This window comes from Perca fluviatilis, chromosome 22 (assembly GCF_010015445.1).
Source record: "Perca fluviatilis chromosome 22, GENO_Pfluv_1.0, whole genome shotgun sequence".
In the NCBI taxonomy this organism is placed as follows: Eukaryota; Metazoa; Chordata; class Actinopteri; order Perciformes; family Percidae; genus Perca; species Perca fluviatilis.
In genome coordinates, this window is record NC_053133.1 from 17,142,145 (window position 1) to 17,160,995 (window position 18,851).

Genomic DNA, 18,851 nt, shown 5'->3' on the forward strand with positions numbered 1-18,851 from the left:
CCAATGGAAACAGAGCAAAAGTATTGAATTTGCAACATCTGCTTCACTTCAATAATTCATTGCATTTGAATGTTTTATAAGTAAACTGTGTTATCTGTAGAAGGAAGGATGTGGCATTGCAGTGGGAGCTGTTGTAACTTGGCTTTGTCTTTTTTATAAACAAGAATAGGATCATAATGTATTTGTCCATACTTTGAACCCTTTCTTGTTTGACCTCTTACCCCTATTATATTTCTTTTTTGACATTTGAAATGTGATTTTTTTTTTTACTTGTTAGCACCGGATGATTTAGCTTTAGATGCTGAGTATTGCTCTGTATAGTTTAGAATTGAGTGATTTTGGCTTTGATGAAACTGAAATATGACGATTCCTCTGCACATTATAGTTGTTGTCATTACCGCCTGAAGACAATAGCCTAATAGGATCAAAAATGAGGCAACAGTGATTTCAGCCATTCAGCCCAGCTTTATTAACATCCCCTTTATCTCCGATATCATCAAAAGGCTATCATCAACTAAAAGTTAACAGCACAAACCCTGAGCTCCTCTATCTCCTGAATGCGACGCACCATCATTTGCTGTGTTTTTTCTGCCCCCGTGACTGATTATCATTACCTTTTCTTGCAAATACCATGCTCATTACGTTAGTGTACAGCCAAAACATTAGTAGAGGGAGCCTATCTCTCTCCCATGAAGGGAGAGGGGAGGAGAAGAGCTATGGAGGCAGATTTTCCCCTAGCCTCAGCAGCCAGCCCTGGCGCGCTTGGCTATTAACCACAATGAACATGGGCTTTGTTATTAACATCTGTTCATCAGGGATCGGGCCCAGGCCTAATCACCCCTCACACCTTCTGTTTCTGCACAAGAAGAGAGGCAATCAAGGGCATCATTTGGCAGCTGGCTTGAACTACTAATGCTTTTCTCCAGCTCTACTCTGCCCCCCCCCCCTCCCTTCATCGCCTTTTCCCTCTTCACTGCCATCATTTTTTCCTCTCTTTTCTCCCCTTATCCTCAAAAAATGTCTCCCACCCTCTTATGGGATTATGTTATTTGAGAAGAAAACACACATACAGACAGGCTTGCACAGAAAAAAAACGGACACGGACACACACACACACACACACACACACACACACACACACACACACACACACACACACACACACACACACACACACACACACACACACACACACACACACACACACACACACACACACACACACACACACACACACAGGCAGAAAGTGAACCTTTGATAGCACTGAGATGGTAGATTTACTGATGGCCGTAACAGTCCGGCACCATGGGTGGTTCACAACCTCATCTCAGTGTCTCTCGCCTATTCCTCTCACTGTATCGCAGGCAGATGTTCACAGGTTCATATCAGCTCCCAAAACAAGGATCAGACAGGGTGAGAGAGAAAAAGACAGACACAGGAAGAGATAGAGAAATATGTGAGATCCAACAATGGCGAGAAAGCAAGAGATAATAGTGAGATCGACAGATTACGAGTGGGAGATACTATATGTCAATAATAATAATAAAAAAATCTGTGCTGTAGATTCATTCCCAATGCTAAAGGAATAGTTATCTGAAGGTAGAATATGTGACACTCATATTTCTAGGACAGCAAACTATTGAGTTACTCCTTTTTTAAATTGCAGTTTCTTTCATGATTTTTATGATTTTCGACATTACTGGCTCTCTGTGCATGTTTGTCTGTGTCAGTGCTGTTGCGACCATATGATATGTATTTTTCTGCAGCGACTTATGCCAGAGATTGCAGCATTTGTTGTCATCGGATTAATCCCTTTGTCAGCTCCGGCCTCTTGAACACATTGTGTCTCCTTCTGTTACCCACAGGAAGGAAGGACTGGGGCATCTGTGTTTGGGTTGGCTATGTCTAAATCAGCACTCCTTGTCCTATCGCAGTAAGGCTACACACGCACACACAGACACACACACACAGACACACATACACAGACACACAAACACACTCTCTCTCTTTCTCTCTCTCTTCCAGTTTCTCGACTCTGAATGTCTGTTTCTAACTGAGAACAACATGTCCTCTTCTGTCTCAGTAGAGGGGCTTCACAACACAAAGCCCTTTCATGTGTGGATGTGAGTCTGTGATGGCTGTCACATTCTGGCTAAGTTCTCCAGGGCTGTCAGCTTGAGATGATGTTTACCAGGATGCTGCTGTCAATCAGAAAAGTTGCTATTACTGATATTACTTTGCAATATTTATTTTCTGTTAAAGTGTTGTTTCACCCAAATCACCCAAAAATCAGAATCAATTTATTTTAAATTAACATTAACTCATGGAGTTTATTTCAGGTCAACTTACCTGGTTAGTTTTAACATTCAGAGCCATTTTTAGAAAAGTTTAAGTCTTGTAACATACAACATGTGTATTAAGTACAATATTGTTCACTAAACTCATCAAATTAAATGTTTAGATGGAGTTCTGTTATGTGTCTCAGATAAGACGCATGGTATATCCATCCAAAACCAAAACAGTTATGTTAAAGATACAAGAACAATGCTTTTTCTTCATGTCCATGTCTTTTGTGTATATCACCTGGTGAGGATACTGACTTTCTTCCAGGGCCATGTAGCTTTAGCCTCAGTTTTTCAGCACAGCATCCTGCATTCAGCCATCCAGGCTGTTCTCATTCTACAATAAAGTAATGCACTGTAATTCATATATAACCCTAGTAATAGTGTCCCGCGTGAAAGCAAAAGTCAACATTGACTTTTTTAAACTGACTTTTGTTATCTACTCAACTAACGCCTTGTATATAAATTAGGTAACAGACTACTTATTTTAACCCAAACCACAAGCTTTTCCTTAACCTTACCAAGTACTTTTGTTGCCTAAACAGGTTATGTGCTGCAGGGGCTTACGTAGGCGCACTGAACACTTGTGTTGCTCGACATTTGTAGGAAAACACACAAAAACTTGTGCAGAACTTTCTATAAGATACCAAACGAACCGTTGTATGAGGATATGTTGAGCCATCAAGTTCGTCTATACTGACTCTATGTCCCCTTAGGGAAGTGAGTGCAGGAAAAATTAGAGAGAGACAGCGTTTTCCACCAACAAAATCTGGCGCCTACATTTCCCACACTGAAACTCGAACGACAGTTTGGTAAGATATTTCAGTGTGTTACGCTAGTACAGCCGGCCTAGAGGGGGGGGCCCCAGGGTGGCACCCGCCCCCCCTGAAATATGTTTGGCTGTCAATTTGTCAATCTGACAAATTTGATTTCCATTGGATCAGAGCGCTGTCACTTTGCTGCCTGTTCTGCCAATTGTTAGCCTCGTGAGACCGTCCTGATCTCGCGAGCTCCAGTTTTCCACTCGTAGATCAGTCTGGCGTCTTGAGATAGAGAAAATTTGGAGCAGTTCACCAAACAACTGACCAATCAGCGTTGGTTTTGAGGTGGGTTTAGGTGTGACGCAATGAGAAGCGACTGTTCAGTCTAAACAACATGGCAGCTTTCACTGATGAGATGAGCATAGCTATCACGCAAGTTTTATCCAAATTAGAAAGTATTCCTTCATTGAAAGAAGAGCAAAAAACGGCAATGGAGGCTTTTCTCGGAGGAAAATATGTTTTTGCTCTTCTCCTGAGAGTTTGATTTGATTGGTTGATTTGGCCCGTCTATCACCAACATAGGTGGTGATAGACAGATGATTTATCCAATCAGCTAACCAGTATTTTTGCCCTTTCCCAAAAGTTCTCCAACAGAAAGTTCCCAGATGGATATGCCGAGCAAATGTGAAGCAATCCATCTGGCGGAGTCAGGTTAGCTAATCGTTGCTTTTCCATTTGGTAAATGGATATATACTTTAAACACACATTTTATGGCAACTGTGTACTTTGTTGAAATTTTGAGGCCAGTTTAGAAGTAGAAACATATTGAATTCACTGTGGAGCACTTGTTGCTGTAAGAAATAAATGATGTAGCCTATTGCACTTCATATCTGTTTTGTTTCCTGTTGTCTGAAAACTGATTACAGCAAGGTTTTCTTCATTGAAGTTTGAGGCCAGTTTATTGTAAGAATATTGCACTTTATTTTTATACGGTTCTGTGAAAAAAAATCTTCCCAGCCCTTGTCACATGACCAATTAATGTTTCTATGATGACCATCCAAATTTTTGCCTTAAGAGCCCATAGAAAATGTGTATTGTATTTGGACGCACAGTTTGTTGAAAAGAAAAACAAGTGAAATTAATAATGAATGTGATGTGTTTTATTTAACAAACATTACATTGTGCTGTTCTATTCTAACCAATATTTCTAAGCAGATTTTCTAGGCTGTATTTTGACAAAATACCCTGTTTTGGGTGCACTTTGTCTCATGTCATGCCATATGTGTTTTTGTGTATGAAATCACATGTAAACACACTTCATTTCAATTTCATTTTAATCCCTCATAGTCAGAGAGAGTCAGGTCATCATCCAGCCATATCCCAAACCTAATGCATCCATATGTTCATGTGGATGTGTTAGCGTGTTAATTCAATCTATCTCTGTATCACTTTGCCCTCCTGTTAAACACACCTAAAAGACTTCAGATATCTGCATGAAGATCGGGCTAAAACAAGCATTTTCACAAACACGGTACAATCTCTCGCGCCCCCCACCATGTGTACTACTGCTAAGTGTGAGCAGGATTTGTCTAATTAGCCTGTTTGCAGGCATGGAGCATCACTTTTAATGAGGTATCAGGTCCTCAAGGTCATTTCCGTTTTTCCAGCTTGTGTGTACGTCTTTGTGTGCGTGCAAGTGTGTGTTTTCTCTTCCCCTCTGTTTGATTGTGTTCTCTTTTTTAATTGAAAAATGTTGACTCAGGTTGTCTCCATCTGTTAAGTGAGGAGCAGCATGACCGCAAATAATTATGACCTTTGCAGTCTGTCTTCTCCTAGAATGCCGTTCTGTCATAGAGAGCACTGCTTGCGAAGAAAAAAAAGAAATGTTGTTGCACTTTCTTTATGAATACAAATATATTACCTGAGGATACTTGCTACTTGCTACTGTGCGATCATTTAGAGAATTGACTCGGAATGTGTAAAGACTCATTTATTTTCCTTCCACGTGTTTGTCTGTAATTCATATTTGCTTCCTCACTTCACTCTCTTTTTCCATTTCTAGCCACAGGGGTCAAAGATAACGCACTCGGTTGACGTTAGTCAACAATAGCTTTTTGGTCATGGCTCACAACGTCCACACTTTACCTCTACAGACAAGGGTCGTCAATTTTATTGTTTAAAAGTCATTCTGCCTAACATTTATTGACTCCATTTTCTTTCATTTCTTGACCTAACTACCCGTTCACTTCTCGTCTCCTTCTCACTCGATGGCTTCCAGTGCATATGTATTCACCACGCAAGACCTCTCTCATTTCCAGCGTTCCCTTCATTGTCTCATTCTTCATGGACAGTTCTATTTCTGTAATGGTGCATGTTCAACCATTATCTCTCTATCACACCTTTGTCTGTCCAAGTCATTTGCCCATATACAGATGGAGTTTTTCACCTTGGTGTCACCTAGACTTGCCTTGTTCACAGCATATTTACCTGTATAAAACCTCATACCCGAGCCTTGGCTTACAGAGCTAGCACAGCTAGACGAGCTAAACTGCCACCCACATAAATACCTGTGAGTCAATGGGAGGAAGCATGCCCACAGTGGAAATGATAACAGTGGAACTGGTCTAGGCCTATATAGCCAGGGGAGTGCTAGTGTCCCTCCTCTGTCAAAGTAAAAACAGTAAGGTGCTAAACACCTTCCATCCCAGCAGTGGCGGGGGGCTCACAATGCCATTAGAAAAAGTGTGGAGAAACACTTGGAGTGTCAATTCCTCAGGCTGGTTATACTGAAAGTCTGTGTGTCCAGGGATGCCATCGTCATGCCAGTAGGACAGAGAGACAGGGGGTGGTTGCTCCAGAATTTATATATTGAGGATCAAGGGGAGATGGCGGGAATACGGCGTAGAGGTAGGAGGATGTGAGGGATGTACTGTGCTACTGTATATGTGGTCTGACCCCTAGGTTGGCTATTTAACTACTTACCAGCAGGCTCGGTGTAGTGAAGAGCCCACCAACACAAACAGGAGAGCCTGGAACATGGTACTAATGACTGTGCATGCATTAACATACACACAGGCACACTCTCATGCAATGACAGAAACATACACTACTGCCGAAACACACATACAGAGCAAAGAAAAGTAGACCGGGCCTTGATGGGTTAAATGGCCTTGTCCCCCCTGTGTTGAGGGGGAATGTGCTCCTGTGCTGTGAGCGATCGCTTCCTCTCTCTGGGGCTCCAGCATGGGGCCAGACTGGTGGCTGTTAGCTGGAGATGGATGACTTCTCATCCTGCCTCTTCCGACAAGTAGAGTGCACGGGCAGAAAACAACACAGAAAACCTGAACATAAGTAGAATAGCACCTATTTATACAGTGGACAGTGCACTTTGTTGCATGAAAAAAAGAAAAAAAGATGACAACTGTGAATCAGAGAAATGAATCAGCTTCAAGCCTAAGAAATTGATTACCTAATATAACATATTTATTATAATTTCATCCCATGGGGGACAATCAGGGTTGTTTTTATTTTCATGTAGCCTATTACTAAGGCTGGGAGCTATAGGTAAAATATTCTATTAAGGTACTGTATATGTAATTTGATACTGTGATATCAAGATAGGTGTATTGTGATAAAGTAAATTATCTGGAAATTCAGTTGAAAAGACAATTTATAGACATAATAATTTGGTTATATTATATACATGTATACCTGATAATAATCCTGTAAATCCAATATTGGCATAAACAGTCCATTGAGTTGCAACAATGCAAGGAATGGTCTTACACACCCTAGAGATGTCACTTTTCATTCGAAATTCAAACTACTGCTGAATGTGAGAAAACTATTTGATGTATAATCATCTGTTTTAAATTCAAAATCCTGAGTGTACAGGCGCAACATGCCTTGTAGCCCAGTGCTGTTGCTGTTGTTTTCTTTTCTAATGCAAACCTGAGAAAACTATCAGGTCATGCCAAAATCATGACATATAACCATCTGAGAAGTAATGTGTGGAAGCATTTTGAAATTGATACCACAGATGGAAAAAGTGTGGATAAACATAAGGCTGTTTGCTGACTTAAAGTGCACCAGTCTTAGAGGAATGTTAGCTTGTCTGTAGTGATGCAGCGGAGGGGCCGTGAATGAACATTCATTTTTAATTTGACGGATGACAAACATCTATTGTTTCACGATATGTATTGTGATATGTTGTGTGTATTATGTTGACTGTACAGTACCGCATTGGCCTATTACAACTAAAGAAATAAAGCTACACATAGTCCAACATTTTAAAGAAAGGAACAACTTTCTGCCTAGTCCATGTACTTGTGACCACATGAGTTACTGCACTTCATCTTCACTCTACATGGTACAAGAATGGAGGTCACCCTCAAAGCCCAGTACAAAGACCGGACTGATCCTGCGGTGTTGACTTTAACATAATGTCCCGCCTCCCCACCGCACTGTTCAGAGAGGCCTGAACAATGTATCTAAAGTGAAGTTCTCCCAGCAGGTGGGGGTTCAAACGGGTCCCAGACCAGAGGCACCTCGGGAAGGATCGGATGGCTGCTGCCTTAAACCCTGGCCAAAGTTTGACCCGCATTAAAAAACAGGCCTGTTCCAGACCATTGCTGCTCTCCCCCTGCTAAAACAACACCAGGGAAAGTGTGCGTCAATATAGGTATGGGTTTGGGTGTAAATGGTGTGTGTGTGTGTGTGTGTGTGTGTGTGTGTGTGTGTGTGTGTGTGTGTGTGTGTGTGTGTGTGTGTGTGTGTGTGTGTGTGTGTGTGTGTGTGTTGTGTGTGTGTGTGTGTGCGATGAGTGGTGAAAGAAGGGCATGTAAAGGTGTATATGCACCTGAAAACACTGACCCAAGCTTGGGTAAACACACAAATGAGCACCTCATGGGTTTCCTGCTTTGAAGTCATGTGATGAGCAGCTGAATGTGTCAGTGCACAAACATATGGCCCGTCTGTGCATGAAGCGTTCTTCATGTGAGGTCAAATGTGTTATACATCGACATGAAAGGAAAAAAAAAACATGGAGTTCATCATAATAAGATTGGTACACAAGTTATTTAAACTTACAAGAGATCTTTCAAAGTTCACATTTAGTTTAGGAGGCACACCCTTTTACCCCTTATACAGTATATGCCTTTATTCTTAAGATTACATTTATGCTTAACAAAATGTAACTTAAAACACTGCAAATAGGTCAGACATGCAATAGGGCTGGGACTACTGAACATCTTAACGGCCGTTGATGGCCACCAGCTGGTAGGCCCCGCCCTTTGGTCAGTGACTGATGGGCCAAACTTGACCTTCTTTCTGAGCTGCAAGGGGTACGTGGCTGGGGGATTGAAAACATCCTCTCAAAGTGATGGCTGTTTCAGGGGCTGGAGACATGAGAAACATGGCCTGCCAGTCACACACTCTCTGTGCTATCAAAAAGACCAGCAGTGGCATGCCAGACATGTCACCCATGCGCCAGGCAGACTTTGCAGGCCAAGCTGAGCCAGCAGGACTCCACTGGTCAACAACTTTACCAGATAGAGAGAGGATATGTTTACATAGGAGGTAGTAGCAGTGTCACGTTGTAAAATTATATATTTTTTTCTTCTTTAAAAATAAAAACTTTCATTGCCTATTGCAATACTACGTACACATGTACTGTAGCTGAGCTGGATGCAGAAATTGAGACTGCTCTACTGTGGATTCTGCTTCTTGGATTGTATCCAAGATTCAGCAAGACATCTGCTCTATTGACAGAAATGCCATAGCCTGGCGACTGACAAAAAGACAAAATATGCATACTGTATGTGTATGTGCATGTAAGCATGTAGATACAGGAATGGTCCTAAGATCATATTATTATCACATTATATTATCTGACTATATGAGAGAGGACATTAAGTACATGTGCATATGTTTTTCATCCTGTGATTGAGAAATTGAAAAGGATTAAATGTGTTCTGTGCAAATAATGACTCATTGGCTGGCCATTCTTTACTATGGGAGTAGTAATGCCACACAAATACAAAACAAACCCTTACACATAAACAAACTACAATGTAACTAAAAATACTGTTCCAAATGCATGGATTGCTATTTAGGATCCAGTGTATACAATATTCTGTGATTTTAGGAAACGTCAAAGGCAAAGGGAAAGGGGGAGACAACAGTGAAAGTGCTTTTGATTGTAATTGACAAAAAGCCCATTTCGGGGATATGGGGGTCGGATGTTTGATTTGCCGTTGATTTGCAGAGTCCTGCAATTTAAATCAGCAACATGAACTCTAAAAGGCATCTAGAGCTGAGTTTCCTTTTTTCCCTTTTTCTAAGCCATGATTCTGAGACAGAACTAACAGATCTAAAAATACATGTTTTTTCTCTGGAATTCTAACTTTATATTTAGTTATAACAATTTATAGTACATTTGGAATATGTGCCATGTGTAGGAAAGTAAGTGATCCAATGCTGATCACAGGGACCTGTGCAGTCTAATCCCAGTCCTCTGCTACCTCAAAAAGTCATTTTGGCTTCTCTCGGTTTTCAGGCGATAATTAGAAGCTCAGTTTATCAAATTGTGGCTGTGGTTGGTGGTGACCTAGCAGGAAAAAGTGACACGTGAAAGTGTCACAGCGCTCTGGAGAGATTTCTTGCTCTGTAGAAGCAGGTATGACAGAGCGAGCCGTGCAGTCCCACTGAATGAATGAAGCTATGTGACTTGGGGATTGGGTTGAGTTAGCCACATATAATGTTAAAGGGGACATCTCCTGATAGTCATGCTTGAGAAACGGCATGAGAAAATGATGTGCACCCAGGTGGTCAAATGCTCTTTTTGTCTCTCAGCAGACAACCAGTGCTGTTTTTATTGCTGTTCATCACTTTAAAGGAGGACCCATGGCGGGTGTTTACGGTTCCTCGCTTCCCCTCGGTTCTGCATGCTTCCATGCTCCCCTCGCCAAACGAGCAGGGGCTTTTGTTGTGGGAGGGGAAGTGAAAACTTGTAAGGGCTTAGAGTGTAAGGTGTGAATATATGGTGTGTGAGTAATAAACCATACATCTATTCACGTCAAGCTACTTGGAGTCCAGATTTTCTACACGCCTCATGAAGACCACATATGAGCACCCAATTTAATCTATGCAATGACAAAAAAGAACACTCAATTTATTGTATGCCATATTATATGTATACAATAGTGGTCCCATTGGGCACACAGGCTGGAACATATTGTTGCTAGTCATTAGGCCCAGATTAATACTCGCGTAGATATACATAAAGCCCAACAGAATGATATTGCTCTGAGTTGGCATCCATAAATTGTGGAGATATAGTGTCGCCAGATAGAAGGCATATGGCCATGGTAGGACACTGCTCCTTGTAATTGAGGAGCAGAGCAAGCAGTCCATAAAGATGCCAAGACATAGTTAAATATTTATGTAGATGAATGGAGTAATAAATAAATGGTTAAATGAATAATGGCTCGACTAACGTGATTGCAATAGATAAGTCATGTTTTATTCAGGACCTCTAACCCGTTCAGAGAGAAAAGAGCACGTTATTCTAATGAGTCGTTTGTTTAAATTCCCTTTGAGTGAAAGTAAAGAGATGGAATTTTCAGAAGTGCATTTTCAATTATCAGTTTAATAATTGTATGCCATTAATAAAGTTATACAGGGCTACTGTACAAAGTTGTCTTTGGTGATTTTAGGTAATATTTCTTTGGTTTAAATCACATGTAGTTTACAAAAAAAGTCCACTGCTAAATGGCTATGTTGTAAAAATCTGAGTTAATCAGCACAGCTCCGAGCTTCATATTGTAATATTAGTGTTCCTCTATCTAACAAAACCATTTCCTCCCTTTATAGACGGATGAAAGTCGCCATGTGCTTTTCTTCTGTGGGGATATTGTGTGTCTGTGGACTCCCCACTGAGCTTGACCAGATTGCTGTTTAGGCATGCCCTCTACAGGCCAAAAGTGGAATTGAGAGTCCACAGGCAAGTGGAAAACTGTCCCCTAAGATCATCTTTTCACAAAAGGGATATGAACAGAGGCATTAGTAATCAAAAGAAAAAATTTGACAATTTAGTCTTCAAATTGACAATTACTATTATTCAAACTCTGGTATTTTGAAATGCATTAACCAGTCAAAATCCAAAAAGTGGTCAGTGTTATTACTGCATCACACTCAGAACCTTTGAGATAGTTTCCCAGAGTGGACATGAGGGAAAAACTGTCTACAGCAGAGACACAGAGTCCCACTGTGAAGTCAGGACCACAGCAGACATGAAGCTGTCCACAGCATGCCATCATGATTTCACTCTTTGTCCTTCAGATTCTTCCCCTCCTCTACCCATGGATGAAAAACAATATCCCATTGTACTATTTCACAGTCACAAATGCAGTTTATTATAATGTAGTTGTCTGATATCAGGGAATCCCAAAGAGATGCACATGAGCATCACAGCGAAGTATGGTATTAATTGATTTTTCTAACAAGGAGACAGTGTAAAGAACATTTGATGTCAAATATATTCGTCAACGTTCTAATTTCCAGTCAATTAAAGTGATTTGTCATTTTGCTGGTGACCCTCTTGATCTCCCTGGGGCCCTGGGGGTCTGTAGACGCCGGGCCCACATTTTAAGACCATGGGTTAAGAACAACTTTACGGTATGTAAAAAAAATGTCCACAGATCCAAACAAAAGCATTATATGAACCTATTTGCAAAGAGGCAGTATTACTTTCAAGAAAAAAAAGAAAGAAAAAAAATGTTTTAGGAGAAATTAAGTGAAAGAAACAAGAATAGGGAGAAACTCAGCACGATGTCATGATTTGTCTGTAAAAACGACATGACATTTTGGTGGAGGAAACAATTTTCAGGGGCCATTGTTGTTTCCGTTCATGTGCTTGTTTGCCTGTGTGTTCATGAGTGTGTGTATTTGTCTGTGTATGACTGAGTGTGTATTTGTCTAGCCTTTGAAGGCTCTGCCTTCCCCTGTGTGTCTTTATTGTGGGGCAGCTGAGGCCCTGCCTGTAGCTCTGTCCAGCACCGAGACTCAGACACCAGCTGCATTCACCGTCACAGACCTCTGCCGGCTTTTGATGTCCACCCTGCTGCCCAGCCCCTGACCACAGAGACACTGCGTATATCCACCAACCATCTTGAGTAAAAAAAAAGACAGAAACAACTCACTCCTATTTATATGTTTTTATTATCTGGACGGGAGAGGAGAATTTGTTTGATATCTGTGGACAAAAAACAAGCTGTTAAGGTCTGGGCACTCTGGGGTGTCTGACTGATTGACTGCATGGGCAAAGTTCCCAGGGTCTGTCTTTGTGTCCAACTGCTTTTCAAACAGCCCCAGGCTTGAGAGAGTTTTGCCTCAGGCAGAAAAATGATAAATTAGAATTACATTTTACCAAATCAGAGTGTCTAGGTTTGGACTAGAAAGGTGCAAGAATGAAATGAGATGAGCCTTTTATCACGTGGAATCAAAGCACAATGGTGTTGACGTGAATGTATTTGTCCTTTGGAAGAGTAATCATATGAATATGCAAAATAAAAGACAGGGCTTCCCGCTGCTGTGTTGATGCAATTGATAGGACATTTTTGAATTTGATTTGGTTTGTAGTTTACATTTTTGCACATTAGCATTGAGACGCACAACCTAAGCCACTGAATTCTAGTTTCTCTTGATAAAGTGCAGTTCTGAATGAAAATACCATCAATGCCATTGGCTATGCATACGTACACTTATTTTTCATATTATTTTAAAGCTTATTAACTAATTTGATGTAGAATTAAGCATGATATACACCTAAGTGTAAAATAAATTAGACTTATACACGAAACAGACAACATAAAATATCTGATCAGTTAGCAGTTTGGTGTTTCTATCGACACACTGTTGTCACTGCATTGCATTCTCCAAGATAAAGTCAGAGAAGTGCTCAAACTTGGGCATATCTCTCTCCCCCTTACCCCCACCTTCTCTCTCTCTCTCTCTCTCTCTCTCTCTCTCTCTCTCTCTCTCTCTCTCGTACTTAGCTACTTAGAGTATAGACTGTCCTTCAAGACAGCAAGGTGAATACCGAGCTGTCCAACCTGTGATGAGTGGAGCGGAGGGGCAGGCATCAAAGATATGGCCCTTTTAAAAGAAAGAAAAGGAGTAAAAGAAGGGGAAAAGGGAAAGAGAAAACAACATGTACTGATGCTATTATAGTCCTCTGTGCTTTCATTACAGAGGTTTTAGAGACAATGATTGTATCATAGCCTCTCAGAAATGCACCAGCCATAATGACATTTCCATCACAGGCTGTGCTGTACCGTAGACAGATGACACAGACATCCATGTAAACCCCCGGATAGCGGCTCGCTTCACGATCGTTGTTAGCCTTAAAGCCCTTGCGCAAGCAACTCACAAATGCCTAATGGTCTTTATCATAAATATCAGTACTGCAAAGGTTATAGTTAGATATATATGTCCCTGTGCCCCATTTAGCTGCATAGCAGACACTTCTGACTGATGCTACTTTCAAATCGGTAGAAGCACATTGCTAGAGGAGGCTTAGAGCTAAATAACAAGTAGGTTACTCTCTAATCTTAATGGAGGTGAAATATCTACTCTTGTGTAAAGGTTATCTCAATATAACTTCTATGTTGTTCTCTCAAATCTCAGCAACCTCCTCAGTTAAACTAATGGAAGACCTTGCCATTTCCCAATAGCATGACTTAGAGGCAGGACTGCGAACTTAGAAAACACATAACCCTCACAAAGACTCTTTCAGCTTTCTCCTCTTTAGCTGAAAGACTGCAGACGGACTAGAAAGACTATTTCAGTTTTGACTAATGGTTTACTCGACTGAATTATAATCACATGATAATATCTATTGACTATCATTGATTTGCAATTAGAGGACTAGTTGAACCTTGATTAATAGCAGCAGACCTGTCGAGTCCAAGGCCATAAAAGGATCATTGACAAGCAGCAATAGCCCTTCTTAACATGCCCCTAAGGTCCCCTTCAGCACCGGATCAATAGCTGACCTCTATAGCCATTATTTACTGGCAATAGCGTTTCGCCTTATTCTGAAAATGATGTACAGTATCTGTCAGAGTGGAAAAGGGACACATTGTTCTTAACCTTGAGCTAATAGGCTTAAATAATCTGCCGTGACTGGTGTGTCGGAGAAATAAAGACAGGTGTAAAAATATTTATATAATTCCCATACTATCGTTAGGGCTGCAACTAATTATTGTGTCTATTTTATTGATTGATCGTTTTGTCAATAAAATATCAGAAATTTGGGCGTTTGGTGGATTAATGATTAAGACGCATACCATGTACTGTAATCACATTGTCCCTGATTCGATTGTGGCAGGGGACCTTTGTTTCATGTCATTCTCTATCTCCCCTCGTTACTTGTCATCTCTCTACTGTCTGCTTTTAAATAAAGCAAACATGTCCAAATGTAAACTTAAAAAGTGAATAATGAATAAAAAGTGTGTTCAGACTGCAAAAAATGCTAATCACAATTTCCCAGTGCCATCCCAGAGATTGCTAATTTTGCACACATATATATACATATACATATATATATATATATATATATATATATATATATATATATATATATATATATATATATAGTATATAGTATATAAAGTATATTCACATTTAAGAAGCTTGAAAGGTAACTCTCATGACCACCCCTCTATCAAATAAACATTGTTTCAGCTTTAAACATGTATACATAATATTATATATACACTGCAAACAACACCAGAATACTCTTTTTTTTCTCCATATTATAAGCAAATTTTAAGTAGGGGATGTTGACAGTAAACTAACCTAATGTTTCGTCCTAGCAACAAATAGTATCTTTTATTGTCATTGTTATTTTGTAGAAAGATATTGTCCAAATCACAAAAGTAAGTAGTGTATTAAATGTTGAATTAAAATAAAACCTCTATATGGAATATATGTTTTTTAATTAAACACATAATGGCCAAGGCATCTGTGTAGCAGTTTACATACATGCTAGAGTATCTAAGTCACTTGAGTGCACTTGGTTATAAAAGCCACGGTGGCTGCCCATTAAGGAGGACCTGGGGGGACAGAGTATCTCTCACCGAGTGACCTTTATTATGAAAAGAGCCTGTGGGTCATTGGATGTGACACATATGTATTAGGCTGATTATGGCTGCAGCCCTGACCGAGGTCTGCAGGTGTCCAGTGGTGTGACACTAGCTTGTCTCTTTGTCCGAATTAAGAGGAAAAGACATACATGTGACCTTAGAAAAGAACATTTCTTTCTATTCAGTGTGTAGAAAGGCTGATTCTCTGTTTTCTTGAGGACAAAGTGAGGAACGTCTGTTTTTTTAACCAGTTTTACAAAGAACAAAGTGATAACACTCCTTGAATTGCACTCGATGGTAATGGTGATTTGTTAAAGGATTTTTTTGTATAACGCAAGCTTACAAATTTCCTGAAAGTTGTCGAAGCACACGACTGCATGCAGTGAGTGTCTGTCGGTCAAAAGTATCCACTCAGACAGGTGATGTGGGTGAGTAATCCATTAGAAGGATACAGAATCCCTACCTCAGCAGTGCACAGTTTGAGTGCACTCAGCAAGACCTTGACGGGCCCCAGAGCCAGGGCCTGTCAAGCCAGGAGGCAGAGTGATGGAGAGCCCCCACCATGGTGCACTGGACCCTGGCTCTCACCCACGCACTGCCACTGAGGCCGCACACTCAGGGGCCTACGGTCACTGCAACACAATCCAGATGTACTCTACTGTGTGTGTGGATGTGTGTAGGTATGCATGTGCTGGGCGAACACGCACATGTTCGTCTCACTAAGGGTGTGGGACTGTGCCAACAAAGGGTCAATGCAGATTAAGATATTTCCTGCCAGTCTCCTGTCTGTTTGTCTCAGGGGCTCAGGATATTTCCATTATTGCAGGAAAATTCACTCAAATCCCTAAACCTTGTCAGCCAATGACATGCAGTCCCAGAGGACATTGGGTTTTAACTGTGAGGGACATTAATGAAAAGGCATCCAGCTCCCCGAAGACACACCACTAGCGCTGCACCAAATGGCCAAGACAGAGCAGGGCTGTTTCTTACACGGAAAGCTGGGAGTTTCTTGAAGCCATCGTTACTGCCATATCTGACATAAGCAACCATAAAAATTGCACAGTAACGACACCTGATTAACAAAGTGTTCAACGTACAGTCAGTCAGTTTTTGTTTATGAAGACAGATTCCTGACAGAAAACCAATGCCCTCCCCTGTAGTTATTGATCACTAATGATCACTAATGATTAAACATGAAAGTTTGACCCAGCAAGATGCATCTTTATCTGTGTGTTTTCCGGCCCTTATGCACATACAGTTACCTGCAAGACCGTCTGTGTACATACTCGTGATATGCGATATACCTTCTGAATGTTCAGTAATACAGTCAATGATTTCAAATTAGCAATAAGCCATCGCCACGGCGAACACAACGCTGTTCTTATTATAAACTAGATCTCACAGGACTTATTAAAGCAGAAGGAGAAGCTCCAACTTCACTAATTGGTGCAATGATTTTTTTAAATAAGTGTGTGTGAGTCCTTCTTCACCAATTGCAGTGAATAAAGACACTCTGGGTTGTTAGAAACTGAATCAATAATGTAGAGCACTGCTGTGTCTTTATTGCATATCTGGGGAGCTACCGATTCATAAAAAAAAAAAATATTATTATTACATTATGGGATTTGCTTGCACAGGGGTTTGGGTTACTCAAATTAAAAATATGTCAAACATCAAAGTCTTTTGGAAATATGTCTGTTAATTTATTGATGTGTGCATCTACAATGATTTATTAAAGAGTAAAGATGTGCAGTTATTAAGAAGTGATTCTTAGTTGGTGACACATTGCTAATCACGGCAGTGTCTGTCTGTAACACTTGAGTTAAACTTGCATAAGAATATAAAAATTAAATAATGAAAGCAATACTGTACATCCTGTGATAAGCTAATGACAACAGTTGATTCAAAAATACAATACATTAACATCCTATCATTGTGTCATAATATCACTAGGTGTGTGTTTGTGTGTGTGTGTGTGTGTGTGGTGTGTGTGTGTGTGTGTGTGTGTGTGTGTGTGTGTGTGTGTGTGTGTGTGTGTGTGTGTGTGTGTGTGTGTCTGTGTGAACCTGCCAGCCTGAAAATCAGTTTGGGCTGTGAAATCCCTGTCAGTGCCCAGGGCTTAGTCATTCTGATCTGCTTGGGAAAGCTGCTACACTAATAAATGGCATTCACCCGGAACGGTCACATTGTCTCACTGTAAATGGTCTATTCATTTTTCATACTTTTGTGTGCAGCGGTCCCGCTCCCTCCAATATCTTCTTACTGAAATCAACAGCGACCAGATCATCACATCAGCTGCCTGATCTCTTTGCAAAAATCCCCCATCTATCAATAAGAAATAGCTGACTAAGAAAGTTGTTATTGAAAGAACAGTCTGACATTTTGGGAAGTACTTATGTTTGCTGTCAAACTCATAGACAGATTAGAAAAACTCTAGGGGAAACAGTGAACTTTGTTGCCTAAAAAGTCATGCCAATGCTGTCTTATTTGCATATTATTTTGATATTTAAAAGATAATTCTGGTTTATTACAAACTTGGATGTTCATAGTTGTGACCATAGTTTCTACTGGTTGTGGAAATTGCTAAAAATAAGTGAAATGGGGAAAGAAACACTAATGAACAGTTTAGCCCAAATGTGGAAGAGAAAGTAAAAGCAGACTGTCAACTGATTACTCAAACTGTTGCATTAAAGACAGCTTTCTGCTTCACCCTCAAATAAAGTGATAATCTAGTTAACCTGGCTAAACTGGTGCCTTGTTTACAACCTGATTGTCTGACCACTGTTTTTTTGTCCTGTGACTACGATTCTAGAAAAGAGCCTGCTGAATCTGATGCTATCACGATTAATCAATCAAACAATGTAAAACCAGCAACATAAAACAATAAGCCAAAAGATTTGTTTATGAAGGATGCAGAAAGGATGATGTGCTATGGTTGGCTATAATATAATGAGTAGAGGTGGGTTTTTAATTTAGATTTAAAAATGTCAACTGAGCTTCTTTAACATGTAGTGGGAGAACATTCCAAAGATGAGGGGCACAGTAGGAGAATGCTCTATAACCAACTAGTCTCACTTTGCCAGACCCTCCTCCAAAGCGTGCTGATACATAGCATTCGGGGATGGGAGAAAAACATGCTCTGGTTTAATGGCATTCCTTTAAAGTAATCAGAATCGTCATGGGCGGCGTTAAGCTCTGCACAGAGCCGCTGCAAAATAGCCGTACAAGATATTGAGACAGATAGTCTAGCTAGCTGTCTCAATTTACCCTGCAGTGATCTGAGTGGAAGTGGAACATCAAGGATAATAACCAACAAACCATAGAAATGATGGCCAATGCCACAAACATAAAAAAGCAGATGTAACAAACTGGAATTATCTTTGAACATCTGTAGAAATAACAATTTAAAAATCAGATATTGTGTGTTTTTTTGGGAAGTAAATTGTATTCTTGGATAACATGCATTAGACACTGCACACAAAATGCTGCCTCATATGTTTATAAGCAGTGGTACCTCTACCCTACAAATTCCAAGTAACCGTGAACATATTGGGTTGCTAGCAAGCAAGATAAACAGTGGAAATAGCTCCAGCTCATATTCA

The 18,851-nt window shown here is 40.4% G+C and overlaps 1 long non-coding RNA gene across 2 annotated transcripts in view; it reads right to left on the reverse strand.

Moving 5' to 3' along the window:
• Nucleotides 1–18,851, reverse strand: part of LOC120551964 — a 283,006-nt gene that overhangs the window by 26,915 nt on the left and 237,240 nt on the right. The gene's annotated exons all lie outside the window — the stretch shown is intronic.